We start from the raw sequence: 17,521 nt of genomic DNA, 5'->3' as shown, positions 1-17,521 counted from the left end.
GCCTGTTCCTGAAGCATTTCCTGATTCTCTCTCCAGCTAAATCCCTTTCCCCTTTGAGTCCCCAGAGCTCTGCCTATTCTACTCTTCTTCTGATGTCCACCTCCATTCTAGGCCCGGGTGTCCCTGCATAATCACAGTGCCTCTCCTCTACCACCCACTCAGGATGAGTCCTTCTGTCCAACTCTGAATCATCTAAGAGGAATCAGGATAGTTTGCACACAGTAGCTTCTCAATATATTATTTTAAAGAGAAATATGTGAGTTTATCTGTAAGATTCAAAAGTTAAAATACTATCTCTGTTTTATAAATGTACCCTCATTCCTTTTCTGAGAGTTTATATGAAGAGTGCCCCTAAAGAATAAAATGACAGAGGAAAATGGTTTAATATCCATGGATATTATTCAGACCTGAATGATAATCAGCAGCCTTTTCCTTATCCACAGTCAAAATATGTCATTGATTTATCTAACAATTATCAAGTTAAAAAAATCCCAAGTTAGTTTTGGATAATGCATTCTTGTCTCTATGAAAATACTACTGAGGTCATAAACCCGCTGAGCATATACTGGACTAGCACTGCCATTGATGCGTTTTATATGCTGCTGTTATTCACATTTGGTTCCTGATGGCAATGGAAGACTCTAGTCTATTACGATTCTGATATTTTATTGGTGATTTATAGGTAATAGTTTATTGTTTAAAGAGAACAAAAAAAAATAGCACAGACAGCCAGTTAAACAATTCAGTTCATTAGACATTTACTGAATGCCTATTATATGGTAGGTATGAGATAGGGGTGTGTGTTTGTGTGTGCATGTGTCTGTATGTGTGTGATGTCATTCTTCATATTAAGAAGCTGTAAGATAGGGTCATAATTGATTATCATGGAGGATCAAACAGTATACCGTAAGATATTGTATATGGCAAAAGAAAGGAGAGAAAAGCATTGGTATGCTTTAAGAGTTTGCAAATTAATAAGAGAACACATAAATGTGTGTATGTACATTTAAACATGATTTCTAGAAACAGACAGACATACATGCATATACCTAATCAAACCATCCTGAAACATGACTTCTAAAAGTTCAGGGCTGTGGACCCCTGGAAAATCACATTGTCACTTAAATTAAAAACTACAGTTATCTCAGCAAACTATCACAAGGACAAAAAGCCAAACACCGCATGTTCTCACTCATAGGTGGGAATTGAACAATGAGAACACATGGACACAGGAAGAGGAACATCACACTCCAGGGACTGTTATGGGGTGGGGGGAGGGGGGAGGGACAGCATTAGGAGATATACCTAATGTTAAATGACGAGTTACTGGGTTCAGCACACCAACATGGCACATGTGTACATATGTAACAAACCTGCACATTGTGCACATGTACCCTAAAACTTAAAGTATAATAATAAAATTAAAATAAATAAATAAATAATTGAATATTAAAAAAAAAAACTACAGTTATCTGGAAAACAAGATTTGGAGCTTAAGCTTGGTATTCTGAGTTAGTCCCATAAAGGGACTTTTTCTCACTCTGGGCTACCAGAAGCCAACCTAAGTAGCTCTTCTCTGGGTGTAAATCCCTAGATCTTGTTACTTCAGAAAAAGTTCCAGTGTTCCTGTACTCTCCTTCCCAGACTGATTGGCTTAACTCAGTTGGTATGTCCTCCAAGTTCCTTCTTCTTTCAAGACTTACATGTCTTAGAATCTAAGACTAAGATTGAGTTTTGATTCTCCAATCATTCAAGAAATTCTACTTAGTCTGAACTAGATACTTGGTACAATGTTGAGTTCTAGAGATACAATGTGAACAAGGTAGACAATCTGCAATCTGCATTTGCAGGTTGGGAAGAGAGGCAGCTACACAATTACAGTACAGCAATTGTGTCTTTCTCCATTATGATGGAGAAAGACAGCATCATGGGGGATTTATCTTGGAGTTAAACATCTTCACTGTCCTCTCTGTTGCCTGGCTGAGCACAGGGGAATGTCACAGAGAGATTTGACAGAGATTAAACTAACACAGGCACTACAAAGGGACTATTGCCCGACTTTATTAGTCTTAGTTGGGTACCTACAATATAGCGATATGTTACAGACCATTGCTATTAAAAGGAAGTCCCAATACATCCATCTTTAGAATTTATATGTGTGTTTTTATGTCAGGAGACAATCTGTAGCCTTTTGAATATGGGTTTCCATTACATTGTTTGGAATTTGGGATATATTTTCCTAGGAATCATCATGAATTATGACCAGATCCCCAGGCTAGCCCAAAAGCCTGTTGTATGCATGATGTACTTGATGTAAAGTACAGGAGTGTTGATTTGAGAGATCTTTTTTTTTTTTTTTTTTTTTTTTTGAGACGGAGTCTCGCTCTGTCGCCCAGGCTGGAGTGCAGTGGCGCAATCTCGGCTCACTGCAAGCTCCGCCTCCCGGGTTCACGCCATTCTCCTGCCTCAGCCTCTCCCAGTAGCTGGGACTACAGGCGCCCGCCACCACGCCCGGCTAATTTTTTGTTTGTATTTTTAGTAGAGACGGGGTTTCACCGTGGTCTCGATCTCCTGACCTCGTGATCCGCCCGCCTCGGCCTCCCAAAGTGCTGGGATTACAAGCGTGAGCCACCGCGCCCGGCCGAGAGATCTTAAAAGCTATGTTGTGGTGGGAAAATATTCAGAATTCCAGGTTGGAATACAAGCAAGGTTATTTTTCCCTTTGTAGCCTTTAGAGTGAGAACAAGGTTTCCTGTTCCCCACCCACTTCCTTACAGAACAATGCGAGGAAGAATTCCACCAGGTGCAGGTCGCTGAGTCCTGGGATAGGTGCTCTAGGGGAGGTAGGGGCTAGCAGGTGGTAAGAGGTAAGGGGGACTGCGTGAGTGTGCGTGTGTGCACACGCACCTGGTTGTTGACCATTGAAGAAGGTTCCTATACTATTTTAAGTGCTTTACACATATTATCTAATTGAATCCCTATAACACACCCCCTTGCAATGGTACCATAATTATTCCTCTAAAATTGTGGTGTGTTTCAGGGCTCAGGCCTTAGACCTCTTCTCTCACTAAACTCACTCATCCAGACCCATGGCTATAAGTGTCATCTATCGTATTCCCCTCTCCTCTGAACTCTGAACTCATGGCACCAACTGCTCATTACTTAGATGAATAATAGGACTCTTCATGGCATGTCCTAAACTAGACTTCTGATTTCATCCCTCTGAACTTGCTCCTGCCACAGCCTACTCCACCTTAGTAAATGGCAGTTTTGTGCTTCTAGGTCCTCAGGCCAAAATCTTGGTATTACTCTTCAATCTTCTCCTACCTCATATCCGATCCATCAGCAAATACCATGTGTACATTAAAAACACCCAGACTCAAGTTCCTACTGATTCTGTTTCTGCTGCCACCTCTTTGGTCTGTATCACCATCATCTGCTACCTAGATTACTGCAATTGTTTCTTAGTAGGTTCCTACTTCTGGCCTTGTTCCATTGGTCTATTCTCCAGATAACAGCCAGATACATTATTTTAAAACATAAATCAGTTCCTGAAACTCCTCTGTTCAAACTCTTCCGGTGGCTTCCCATCTCAGGGTAAAATCAAAAAGTCCTCTCCAAGGCCTGTAAGGCTCTACATGTCCTGGCCACCTGCTTTCCCTCTGAACCCATCTTGTACACTCTCTCTTCCTTACCAGCCTCACCTTCTTTCTTATTGATCAGAGACATATTCCTCACCACCCCTACATGAAGTGTATAAAATAGCAAATGCTCTACACCACAGCCACACTACACAGGTTTTGATAGGTGGGTAGAAATACCCTGAAGGGTATCTGTGCCTTCTGGTGGAGTGGTGAATGAGGTGAATGAGGAGAGGTGAATTCACCAGAAGAAAAAATGAACAAAGACTGAGCCATGCACAATGAAGACAGATTTCATCCTTGACACATCTAAGCCACGGGCAAACCATGTTTATGTGGTCAGTTAGACTTGCTTTCTTTTTAAGACTCATGCCCTTGTTACATTTTTAAGTGTTTCATATTTAGTATTTGAGGTAATTGTACATTGTAAGTGAAAAAACAATAGTTCTGTTTGTAAGAAGGAAAATAATAAAACCAGTTTTAAGAAATAGAAAAAATGAGAAAAGTAAGTGAACTGGTAGAGAGAGGGTACATAGAAAACTGGCTTGATGTATTTAGTGAACATTTTTGTATGTGTCACTGACATCTGAAAGGTAGAGCTATTAAGTAACTATATAAGGAGACAAATAGCAATAGTTCCTCAAAAAGACAAGCAAGCCTAATATAATGTTTCTCATCTTTAATATTACCCCATTCCTGGTACTCAACTAGGTTTTATAAATCCAGTGGTGAACACTGATCTCTGACATCTTAATAAGGCACTTCGATGTTGTTGGCTGTTTATCCAGTTTTATATATATGGGATGGTGCTAGGATTGGTTAGAAGAGCAGGAAGGTAAAGGGGGTCCTAGTTCTCTCCTGTAATGTAAATGGCTTCCACTGGTCTTGCTGGAATGCCAGATGGGCCCCTCATAATGTTCTAGTTGTATTTCTCAGGAGTCTGTAGGCTGCACTATCGAAGACATTGCCTTGACTATCTTGGTGTCTATTATGATGGTTTCAGTTCATTAAAGTTGTTTTAGTTCATTTTGTGCTGCTATAACAAAATATCTGAGACAATTTAAAAAATATCTGAGGCAATTCAAAAAGAAGAGAAATTAATTTTCTCACAGTTCTGAAGGCTGGGAAGTCTAAGATCAAGGTGTCCAAGATCAAGGAAGTCCAAGATCCAGGTTCGGTCATCTGGTGAGGGTGGCCCTCTGCTTCCAAGATGGTGCCTTATTGCTGTATCCTCCACAAGGGAGGAATGCTGTGTCCTCACATGGCCAAACGGCAAGCTAGCTGAATGCTACATGACGCCTCTTTTGTAAGTAGCTTAATCCCATTCACAAGGGGAGAAGCCCTTATGACCTAATTACTTCTTAAAGGCCCCACCTCTGAATACCATCACATTGGCCATTAAGTTTCAACACCTAAATTTAGGAGGGGACACATTCATACCATTGCACAAGGATTCCACCAGCTCTTTTGGACAAGTAGAAGGATGATATACATCCTCTTCCCACTTCGTTTCTAGCATGGTCTTTGTTGTAAAGCAGTGTGGAGGCCAGGACAGTTAAGTTACCAGTTCTCAAAAGGTGGATTATCAACTAAATCACCTAGCTGTTCCTATTTGTTTCCTCTGCTGCCTCAATTTCTTCCCCCAAATGCTTTGCAGGTTTTCCCCAGAAATCTTACTACCCTTACTACCAAGACTGGTTCCATCCTCCACAAGCCCTAGCTCCTAATCAGCTGCTGGAGAGGGTGAGGGATGTGGTGAACTGGTCCCAATTGCAGCAGGCCAGAAAGGACTTTATAAAGGTTTCAGTTTGTTTTTTTCTAGGCTAGAATCTGGGTCAGCTCTTTCTTGTAAACAACACATGGCACTAGAAGTGGGAGATTAATTACGGATCATCTTGAATTGTGACTCTCTGACAATAGTGAGAGAAACTGGAAGTTATTTCCACAACTGCCCAGCCCTGTGTCAGTGTCTCAGTTGTGGCCCTTGGTTGAATAGGCCAAGGGTAGACAGCTCCATCTAGATAAGAGGTGGCAATGCAGAAGTCCAATCAGCCCTGGCTTCTGTAGGAACCTGAGGGTATTACAATTGTAGATTTGAGAGAGAAGGAGAGGTGTGATAGAAACCGTCTTCAACAAATAGATACAAAAAGAAGGAAAGGGTTTTAAAAGTGACCTGAAGCAGCTGGGGGCAGTGACTTACTTTCAGATCAAGAGCAAATTGTGCTAACAAGGAAAGTTAAGGAGGAGAGAATGAAAACACTCAGCCTTCCGGATGTAACACAGCTGGAGACAATGAGAATCTGTGAGACTCAGGAAGTCACTCAAGTTGAGAAAGTGCTGATTAAAGGTGAGCAAGGCTCTGGAACATCTAGTGTAAAGAGAGAGAGAGAAGAGAGGGGAGAGAGGGAGTCTGAGGGTATTACATTCCATTTGTCTCGTCAGCACAGCATATCAGGAGCCATGCTGGGAGCCAGCATTATAGGAAGAAGCAAGTATGCTCAACATATGGAAGGAGATGTAAAAATGTCAATAAATGGGTTTGCTTTGCCAAATGTTGTAAATAATAACACGTGTGCAGACGGGAGGACAGAAAGGAGAAGCTGGGCAGCCCTCCCAGGATGGGGGCTGCTTTGCTGGCATTGGCGCGGCTGTGGTGGGGTTGGACCTCACTGTGAAGTACCCTGGAGCCTCTGGTAAGCCCTGACAGGGTTTTCACCTAAGTTAGAAAATGGTGATTAAAGAAAAGAGAAGGGTAAGTAAGACTATAAGATTGAAGCAGGGAATTTGTATTAGGAAGCTAAGTACTTCAGGTCCTCTTTTGGTTGAAGATGACGTGATAAAACTAAAAGGTTTAGAACAGTGGGTCCGTATTCTTATGCTAAACTCAAGTCAAACTCTGGGCCTAACACCAATGTTGCCTTTCTTGGAAAGTAAAACAATTAAGGGAGAACAGATTAAGTAAAGGTATAATTGGCAGATTAAGCAGTTATAGCAAATGCTAATATTTCATGAGTGATTATAGCTGCTGGGCCCTGGGCTAAATTCTTTACTAGGATTATCTCATTTGAACCTCTCAGTAGTCCCAGTTTATAGCTATGGAAACTGAGGCCTAGTAAGCAGAGCTAACTTGCATAAAATCACGAAGTAAAATTGTTGTAGAAAGAGGATTCAGACTCCAGGGCCAGCCACTACTGTCAGTCCATCTTCTCCTAATTGATAATCACAAATGCTGAGGAGCTGGGATTTCAGTCTGAGTTTGTCTGACTTCAGTGTTCTTGCATTTTTTCACTGTGGAGGCACAATCTCTTCCAAAGAGCTGAAAAACATAGTGCCCACCAGAAATTTTGGGATTTTGGAGTAGGTGAGAGGGAGAAGAATGGTAAGATGTGTAACATTTAATCCAAGGAACAGCCCAATGAAGTAGGTACTACTGTGGTTCCCACATTGCATATAGTGCCCAGAGATGTTCAGTAACATGTCCAAGGTCACACAGTTAGAAAGTGGCAGTGCCCAAATTCAAGACCAACTTCAAAGTTCGCACTTAACCACTGTACTCCTTCTGTACATGCAAAAAGACCCATGACTCTAGGAAAGAGAGGAGGAGCTCCTGTGTCATATGAGACAGAAGGTTGCTCTGTTGAGAACTTAAGATGGTTAACACTTATAATAGTTAACACTTACTGAACACTCATGGTGTGTCCCAGTCATTGTTCTAAGTGCCTTACGTGCATTAGCTATCAAATCTTCAAATCAGCACTATAAAAGGCATATACTCCTGTCATCTTTACAGATGAGGAAACAACACAGAGATTAAGTGATTTGTCCAAGGTCACACAGCCAGTAAGCTGGACAGCTGAAAGTGAAATTCAGAGCTCTTTGAATTCCATTCAGTTCAAGAAATGTCAGAAGTTACCTTTCAAGTGCAAGGTCCTGTTTAGTAGCTACAAGGTTATGCAGGTAGATAAGACACAGCTCCTGTGCTCAACATTGGGTGGAAGATAAGAAATAAGTAAGTGCAAAGAGAGGCAAAACAAAGTAAGTGTCCTGAGAGGTGCAAGCGCAAGACAATAGCAATCAGTAACTGGGGAATCTCATCTAGTGCAGGCTGGGCTCAGAGCGGGGTGTGAAGGCAGTGACCCCAGACGTGACTCTGAAGATGAGTGGAATGTTGATAGGTGGGAATGGGGGATAGCAGGAGAAACCCTTAAGGAAAGCTTGAGGAAATTGGTCAAAGCTACACAGCTATTTAATATTTATAAGTTTGTTACAGATAAAGCCCTCAATGATTGTCGCTGCTCCTGCTGCTATTGTTATGGACTGAGCTGGAACTTGATACTGAGACTTGTGATTTTTTTCAGTGTTGATGAGGCAGTTGATAAGTCTAGATAGGAAGTCTGTCTGTCATCTTGTGGCTGTCCTGGTTTGCTGCGCTGAAGGGTTTTTTATTTAATTTGATAGGTCCTGTGGAGTTATGGAAGATTGTTAATGTGGAAATAACATGAATATTTAGCTGTATTGTGGGAAAAAATAGCATACTGTCTGCTAGGTACTGAGATAGGGATTTTTCTTCCCCCTGCCTTTCCTCCTTGTGTTGAAGGGACTTTCAAGCTCTTCATTACCTGCTAATGTTGTGGAAGGGAGTGTGACCTGCTTCCTTGGACTTCTAGTGAGTCCTGTCCAGCTCTCCACTCCCTAGGCAGCCTTCTAGTCCATCTTTTCTTTTCTGAGTAACTCAGACCCTTCTTGGCTGGATTTTTCTCAAAGCTGCAGTATCTCTCACTCCCTGCTTTCTTTCCTTTTCACTCTGTTTCTCTCCAGCACTCCATGCCCCATCTGAAAGCCAAAGGTGAAAGATGACAGGATAAATCTTACTTTGGCTACCATAGCAACGTTCTCGTGCTTTGCTACCCGCTTTTGAAGTGTTGCCCTCCTGTGAAAAGTTATTTTACGTAACATTGCTTCACTCTTCCAGAGGCTTTGGGCTTTCTTTAAGCTTATTCTAAGCAATCATGAGAGGATGGTCTTCTGTCTCCAGGTGGGGTGTCTGAACACATCTTCCCTAGTGATGTAGGCATTCTCTACTATATACAGAGCCACTCATTCCCTGTTCACTTTTTTGTTTCTAAGAAAAAAGCAGTCAGAGAGAATGAATCTTCAATTGTATTACATAAGCCCTGGTTTGAGCCATGGATTTACAGATGACTCAGCTGTACATTTTCAAAATTTAAAGTGCTATTGAAATTAACCTATAAAATTTCTAGATTACTACCCATTTATGAAGGATGTGCTTGTTATCTTTACTTGATCCCAGAGAGTCTCTCTCCACCCTTATCCCTCTGCACTGCACCCTGTGCCCCAGAGCCTGACCTCTGTGTTCCACCTCCAAGGCCCCCTGGCCCTCTGGTTTCCAGCTGGGTTTGACCAATGGGAGGTACCAGCAGGAGATCAGAGAAAGATAACAATTTGAGGATATTTATTTCTCTGGCACTCTCTTTGTAGCACTACTGTAGATTGACCACATCCTGCAGTGAAAGATGTGTCAGGGGGCCATCTCCACACAACCCTCTGTTCTCTCCAGAATATCTCCAGGTTCTGGAAACCCCTCCCCTCCTGTCAACTCTTCAAGTCTAGGGAGAGTGCTAGACCAGGATTTTGTACTATCTGCTGTGGTTTTGCTGTACCCTGCCCATGCCTGTAAATAGTCCCTTTGTTATACTCTTTTCAAATTATCCAATTTGAACATGCTGTCTGTTTCCTGTGAGACCTTGACTAATACAATGTCCAAAACTCTTTTGCTTTATGTGAGTGCTCCAATATTGCTTGCTTTGTTTAACAAATCTATAATTCACTGTAGCTCATTCTTTGTAGACACAGGTTTTTCTGTCTTTAAGAACAACTTTCTCACCCTCATACCCCTCATAAAAGATGGTGTTTCCTTTGACCCTGTTCTTTTGCAGCAAACCTGTTCGAAATACATTTTCTTGATGATGATATTAGGTTTGTGGGAATAGAATACAAATGCCCTATTTGCTTGTCCCATCTGACCTTGGGTAAATTTGAGGGTCTTCCTCCCCTTTTTGTTATGTTCATTGAAAGAATATACAGGACCTGCAAATCTTGTGAGACCATGGGCATTAAAATCCCACAGGTGTACACATCCAGTGCAAAAGGACATGATGGAAACAACTTGCTTTTTTTTTTAACACTTCATAAAAATTCATAAGCTGCTGCTTCCACAGGGAATTGAATTAATTGAATTATTGCCCATTGGGAGCTTAAGGTGGAACAGTGGCTCCAGAAGGTGTCCTGAAGAGAGCCATAAATGAGGAATGTGGATGATTTCCTTTGAAAACTATGAGTTGGAAACTGCATGTTCCTGATTCTTTCAAGACTGATCCCAAATGATATCAAGAATAGCATGAGGTTCACATAGCTCAGCAGGTGTGAAATTCTGCAGCTGAATTAAATAGGTTCCATTATATTTCAGAAAGAGCTCTAATGGGTTTCTATGGAGCATAGCCTAAGAATATCATGTCTCTCCTTTGTATCTCAGGATGGCTGGCTTGGTTTGTTGTTACTAATATTATACTTCAGTCTCCCTGTAAGATGGACAAAAATGAGCAAAAGGCCTGTCTTATCCCTAGGAGGATCTAGATATTAAAACACCAAAAGGGCAAATCGAAAAGATCCCACTTCTAAGGCCAGACCAAAAATGAATGCTGATGATAAAATTTAATTGTAAATTTATTATTCTTATTATTCATCTAAATATTTTCTTCTAATGAGCTCATTTTGTCCCAGATATTATCAAATAATCATTTGGTTTTAGAGCTGAAGGGATTTTAAACACTGCAAAACTTTAGGTTCATATTCTTTTAAATTCTGAACTGGGCTCATTTAACCTTATATCCAATTGAAAAATATAGGCATTTCTTTTCTATTACTTATTAATGCTGCATTGTATTCCCAGTTTTTGTCATTAATATTTAAGCTGACATTGTTATCTTTAAGTTCATCCAAACTAACAAATCTCCCATAATTCATTTACTTGTTTTTCAATCAAAACTGAACTTGAAGTCAGGATGAATTATTCATTAATCATTTCCATTTATTCTATTTCCTTATTTATCCTCCTTAGCTGGCCATAACATGGAATCAAGGCATATTTTTTTATTTGTTGCCCTTATTGCAAAAGTTTTATATTTCTGTTCTTAATTTTAGAAGCAAATGAGGTGAATCTTTAACATTCTTTTTGTCTAAGAAAAAACAAATTTAAACTTAAGTTGCTTTTTGTATGTCTTGCTTATTTTTATCTTTTATGGATCATTACTTTCTATTGAAAAATTCTTGCTTTTTAGTTTGAGTCACCTGGAAGAGAAAAAATATAGACAGGTTATTTATGGGCATCCAAATTTAAGATTTAAACTCTGGAGAAAGCTTTTGTTAAAAGTTATATGTTCCCCTATCTTAAGCATGTTTAATCCCAGAGATAAACATATGTCTCTTTTCTTATGTATTTTTTTCCAATCTTGGTAAGATAAAAATCTCAAATTGAGAAGAATCCTTAAAGAAAATGTCAGGCAGTCATCACCCTGTTCCTTGGATTCCCTGTTTGACATCCTGCTAAATGAATGGCACCTGCTCAATGAAACTTACTTATTGGATATCACCACTACAAGGAGTTCACTAAGACATAAGGCAGGACATGCTATTCTAACCCAAATTGTTAAAAGATCCGTGGCTCTTTATATGAAATTAAACTCTTTCTCTCTGGTTTGACTTCTATTTTTGTATACAAAAATTGTATTTGCTGTTTCAGAATTTGAAGGCAACCGAGCTTTAACTCAAAACTTATTTTCTATGCTTCGTATGCTTTTTCTTACCATGCACCTGTCTCTTAGATAACGTAACTTGACTGAATAGTTTCCTTTGAAAGACTTTCAGTGTTTCTGTAGTGGACAGTACCCAGAATTGGCCACGATCTCTCTAGGTTGCCAATACTCGAGATGAGATTATCACCACCCAACCCCTTCTGGTCACACATCATGCTACTGACTGATTTTACTTGATGGTAAAACATTATAAGCATCTCCATGAATGTTTACCATCTTTCTGTGGCTCCCAGGTTATTCTCATGGACTTATTTGTGGTTAACTTCCCTCTCCTTTTATATTTAAAAGCTTTCTAGACCAGAATTCCTATGGGCAAATGCATGGCTCCCCGCTCTCATGAGTTATACCCAATTCCTAGAAAAGTGGATTTTTTTAGAATTCTGCAATTCAGGAATGTGAATCTCATGCACATTGATTACTCTGTGACAATAATGATATCCAGCAGAATCAGATGTCTTCTAAAGGTCTCTTCCTCTGGATTTAATCATATGTATAAACATTTGTCAGGAAAGAAATTAGAGAGTTTTGGAAAGATTAATTCCTTGTGTAGAAAGCCAGTAATGTCTCTAACATCCAGATTTATTGGGGGAAAAGAAATTTTTTCACTTATTCATGCAACATTTATTAAATGGCTACTTCTGTGTAACAGATGTTGAACAGATATCTTTATTTTGCAGGTGGCTAGTCTTTAAGGTAGGAAACATATTGTCTTTACTTTAGGTCTTTTAATGTTTAAAAAGTGCTATCATGTTATTTGAAAATCTTGGATGAAAATTATTTTCACATGTTTGCGAAAAAAATGAAATGGTCACAAACCCTCCTTTCTCCAGGCTTCTTTCTTCATTAAAATGAGTCAAACGCAATTGTCTATGTCTTCATTGCCATTAACTTTGTAACATTTAAATAAACTGTCATCTTGTTGTTGGGGATGTTTTCTCGGCGGGGGGGGAAAGGTTGTTTGTTTTTTGTTTTAATTAACTTCTTTTGCCTTACAAATATCTTTCCCTCCTAATAGGGTCTTCACCCAAACTCATACCAAATATTCAAACTGCACCGCTGCTTGTTTCTCATTGTAATGATATGGGCTTTACTCTCACGGACGTACACTGGAGGTTTGAAAGTCATTTACACACTTAACAGTAGAAGATGATGGCCACTTCTGCAGTGCCAACTTCATCTGCCATTGGCTTGCTCTTGATAAGCCTAACAATAGTAATAAATGGCTTTCATTCACATGTTATTGGTGGAGGGGGGCCTTCACAAGACTTTCATGTAGATCTGTAAGGTAGGCAAGGCCATGTTCCTTCTCCATTCTGCTGTCAAGAAAGCCACAGCTGGCCGGGCATGGTGGCTCACGCCTGTAATCTCAACCATTTGGGAGGCCGAGGCAGGCAGATCACCTGAGGTTGGGAGTTCGAGATCAGGCTGACCAACGTGGAGAAACTCCATCTCTATTAAAAAATACAAAATTAGCTGGGCGTAGTGGCGCATGCCTGTAATCCCAGCTACTCGGGAAGCTGAGGCTGGAGAATCGCTTGAACCCGGGAGGCGGAGGTTGCAGTGAGTCAAGATCGTGCCATTGCACTCCGACCTGGGCAATAAGAGTGAAACTATGTCTCAAAAAAAAAAAAAAAAAAAAAAAAGAAAGCCACAGCCCAGAAGGCCCCCTATTTACAGCTTGAGACTGGCATGAAGGTATTCCCTTAGTGCTCTTTCCAGTATTTCATAAAGATGTCCCTTCTCTTTATCTAAAGAAGTTTTGAAATTCTCCCATGGGAAGATTTATATTTTAATAGCGGATAGTGGTTTTTCTTTTCCACATGCATATGGTGAGGGAAACGAATGCTTTCCAAATGTCAAACAACAGAAGAGTGATTAAATTATGACAGATTCATACACTGGGATACAATGTGGCTATTAAAATTAATGTTTTGAAGAATATATAATCACACAGGGAACTGCTCTTGATTATATCAGTGTTGCAGGAAAGGAGTGGTATACTAAACAGCAGGATCCCCATTTTGTTTAAAAATTTTACATGTAAAAAAAACACTGGAACGAAATATACCAAAATGTTAGCAGGAGTTTTCTCTGGATAGTAGGATTATGGTTTACTTTTCTTTTCTTCTTTATAGCTTTTTGAATTTTCCAGTTTTTCTTCAGTTAACTCGTATAATTAAAAAACGTAAATGTTATTTTTGCTCTTCTCCACAGATTATTAAATTTTAGCTAGAGGAATCCTGTGAGTCTTGCTATCTTTGAGTGATTCTTGCTATCTTTCATTTGTAAAATTACATTTTAGAAATCAAACCTTTAAATTTAAATGAGAGGATTGTTTTCATTATTAGTGTAGACATTTGAAATAGTATATCATTAGTGTATACATTTTAAGTTGGCCATTATAACCCACTTGCTGGTCTGTTATTTCCAAAAAGTGACTCTTTTTTATATAATTCATTAATTTAGCCAAACATTATTTTGAGGGCTTTCTATATTTTCCTGTAGATACATGGATGAAGACAACCCAGCCTCTGCTTTCAAGAAATACTGATCTGGATTGAGATACAGACTAGTAAAGTAGTAATCACAACAGTAGCTGCACTGGAGGACAATTTTTTGAGAAAAGGCTGTGCAGGGTGCTCAGGGAGAAAGAACACCACATTCATCCCAGCCTGGGTGAGGTTGGGAAGCCCTCCCGGAAAATGGCCTCCTAGCTGAAGGAAGCTCTTCTCCTTTGGATGGCCAACCTCAGATTTAGAAATAAGGACAACACATGTCAATCTTGGTAGACAGTGGTTGCCTCAAAGGTTTCTTACAATGATTAAGAGTTTGATATTAATTTAAAAAGACAAACCAGGCTGGGCGCAGTGGCTGACATCTGTAATCCCAGCACTTTGTGAGACCAAAATGGGAGGACTATTTGAGGCTGGGAGTTGGAGACCAGTCTGGGCAACATAGCAAGATCTCATCTCTACAAAAAATAAAAATTAGCCAGGCATAGTGGTGCATGCCTGTAGTCCCAGCCACTTATGAGGCTGAGGTGGGAGGATCACTGTGAACCCAGGAGTTGGAGGTTGCAGTGAGTTATGATTGTGCTACTGCACTCCAGCTTGGGCAACAGAGCAAGACCCTCTCTGAAAAAGTGGAAAAACAAAAAAAGAGGAAACAAAGACAAACCAGTTAACTTGGGCTGTGGGACATTTATACTTCTTTATTGGGAAGTTCTCTTAATCTTCAGAATTTCTTTCTGTTTATTTGGGCAATACTAAAGCATAATTGCCTTGCTCTGAAATTACGACGATGTGTTTTTACTGCATATTTCATGCAGTAAAAATTGCAATACTGTATATTACATATTCTTTTATGTAGTGGTTAATACTGATTTTGATCACGTCTTCTGTTCCTGTTTCATTCCCCTGCCTCCCCTTACTCTGCAGAAGGAGGCAGTTCAATGTTTTTTTGTTGTTGTTTTACAAGGATAAACTGAGTTCCAGAATGATCACTTGGCTTCTCCAGATTATGGGGTGAGTTAGTAATGAAACTAGAAAGAGAAATTAGAATTTCTTTGTTCAAAGCTCTGACTTCTAAAGTATTTCTCCATGTAAGTAAAGTAGGTTGTTTGCCAAAAATGCATTCACCCTTAAATCTTTACTGAAAGTAATGAGCTTAAAATAAAATCTCATGAAGATAATATTGTTACACCTTAGGCTAGAAATTAAGGCTATTTGAGTAGATTAAAATGAGTCCTGAGTTAAGCTTAAAATTTGATCTATTTAATTAATTTGTTCGGCAATGGATTTTAGATTTTTTTTTGGAAAAATAATAATTGAAACATTCTTACAACACATCTCAGAGTGTTTTATGATGTTTTGATTCACTTAAAATATTTTAAATAAGAGGGATAAGATTAAAAATAAAATCCAAATTGACACAGTATCTATTTGTATGCTACTGAATGATTATGACTTCATTATCAAAAGAGTTTCCTGGCCGGGTGCAGTGGCTCATGCCTGAAATCCCAACGCTTTGGGAGGCCCAGGCGGGTGGATCACCTGAGGTCAGGAGTTCGAGACCAGCCTGGCCAACATGGTGAAACCCTGTGTCTACTAAAAATACAAAAACTAACCAGGCATGGTAGCATGTGCCTGTAATCTCAGCTACTCGGGAGGCCCAGGCTGAGGCAGGAAAATCACTTGAACCCGGGAGGTGGAGGTTGCAGTGAGCCGAGATTGCACCATTGCACTCCAGCCTGGGGCGACAAGAGCAAAACTCCATCACACACACACACACACACACACACACACGTTTTCCTGTAAACTATTAATAAAAATGCTACTGTTTTGATGATGCTTTTAGTAAATATTTTTACTATTAAAACAATTGATACTCTAATAAATGATGGTAATTAGGTGTTTTATGCTAAAATACTCAAGCAACAGTATAAATAAATATGAAAGAAAATACATGCACATGTTTCATTCAAGTTGTCTAGCAGTTCAGTTCCCTTTATATTAATGCTATTACATGTTTTTCCTTCTAGTTAAAAATATTCATATATTTTAGATTATTTAATAAAACATGTACCATATTTTATTTAAAATAAATATTTTGTTGATTTAAATACAGAAATGCACTAATTGGAGTTTGAAGAACTTTGGAGTGCAAGAATTGTTTTATTATATTTTATATAGAAATTTTTACTTACCACAATTTTGGTGATTTGATTTTAGAGATATCACCTCAAACTATTTAATTTTTGGCTCCTACCTCAACCGGGCTTAAGATTTTATATGTAATGCATTATTGCCAGAAAATGCTGCTTACCAACTCTCACTGGGGCTTTTCTAGGAAAAATGAAAATAAAAAAATAACCTCATCAATATGAGGTTCAAGGATTTATTTCGGAGTTCAAGAGAGATATAAGCAGAAACTGATATTTTGTCTGGAGATCTAGAATTTGTATCTAACTAAACTTCATGAGAGCAGAGTGATGTTTAGTGGTACCCACCTTTCTGTCCTTTGCTCTGAGCATCTGTGACGATGGGACTAAAGAACATGGAGCTTCCTGAAGATGATTCAGTAGCCACGTCATAATTTTCAGTCAGTCTTGCTTGCATAACCGTGAGCAAGTTATTTCACTTTCCGAGCCTCTTAACTATTGAGCTTTGAGCAGAATAGTATCACAGGCATGAAAATCAGTACAAAAGAAGAAAGCAGATACCATCCTTGGACTATATGGGGTATTGATCTAATCCACTAAATTATGTACCAGTATCAAAAAAAATGGAAAAACTCTGTAGTTAGGCAAACTGCAAATATAAGAGGTGAAAAAATAATAGAAGGGTTGAACACAGCTAGGTGAAATCAATACTGGAAAGCCTTACGAGGCAAGGAGGGACGGGGACCTGTGCACCATGGATTGACCAAGATAGCACTGATTTTTTAGGATCTGGACCTGGCTCACAAATGACTTGAAGTAATTATCTCAGTCAGAAGAGGAAATATCTCGGGGTGGGGGGGTCTGTGTGTGGTGTGTTTACTCTCACTGTGGATTAACTATTACCTATTAGAGGTATCATGATCAGGATTCAGGTGCTGATGAAGTAGATCATACTTCCTTAAATATAGGCTTCTACTTATTGTGATCTGCTTCATTCCTGTGGCATAGGAAAGTGAGCTCTGGTGCCAGTTTCCCTGAGTTTGAATCCTAGCCCTGCCATTTTGTCAGTGGTCTTGTAAAAGTTACTTAATTGCTTTGTTCCTCTGTTTTCCCATCTGTAAGATGGGGATAATATTGGTACCAACCTTATAGACTATTGTGGAGATTAAATAAGGTAGTTAATGTATATAATTGATGTTCTAAATGTATATAAATCATTTAGAATAGTGCCTGGAACTCAATACATGATAGACATTGGTAGTAGTGGTGGTGGTGGTGGTGATCTCCATTTCCTATACCTATTTTTTTGTCTGTTTGTTTAAAAAACC

At 39.3% G+C, this 17,521-nt stretch overlaps 1 protein-coding gene across 2 annotated transcripts in view; it reads left to right on the top strand.

Annotated features, from left to right (window-relative positions):
• The window catches only part of RCAN2 (regulator of calcineurin 2), a 285,432-nt gene that overhangs the window by 18,442 nt on the left and 249,469 nt on the right, over window positions 1-17,521 (top strand). The window lies entirely within an intron of this gene.

Source organism: Symphalangus syndactylus, chromosome 23, assembly GCF_028878055.3.
Source record: "Symphalangus syndactylus isolate Jambi chromosome 23, NHGRI_mSymSyn1-v2.1_pri, whole genome shotgun sequence".
Lineage (NCBI taxonomy): Eukaryota > Metazoa > Chordata > Mammalia > Primates > Hylobatidae > Symphalangus > Symphalangus syndactylus.
This window is presented reverse-complemented; position numbering and strand designations above follow the sequence as displayed.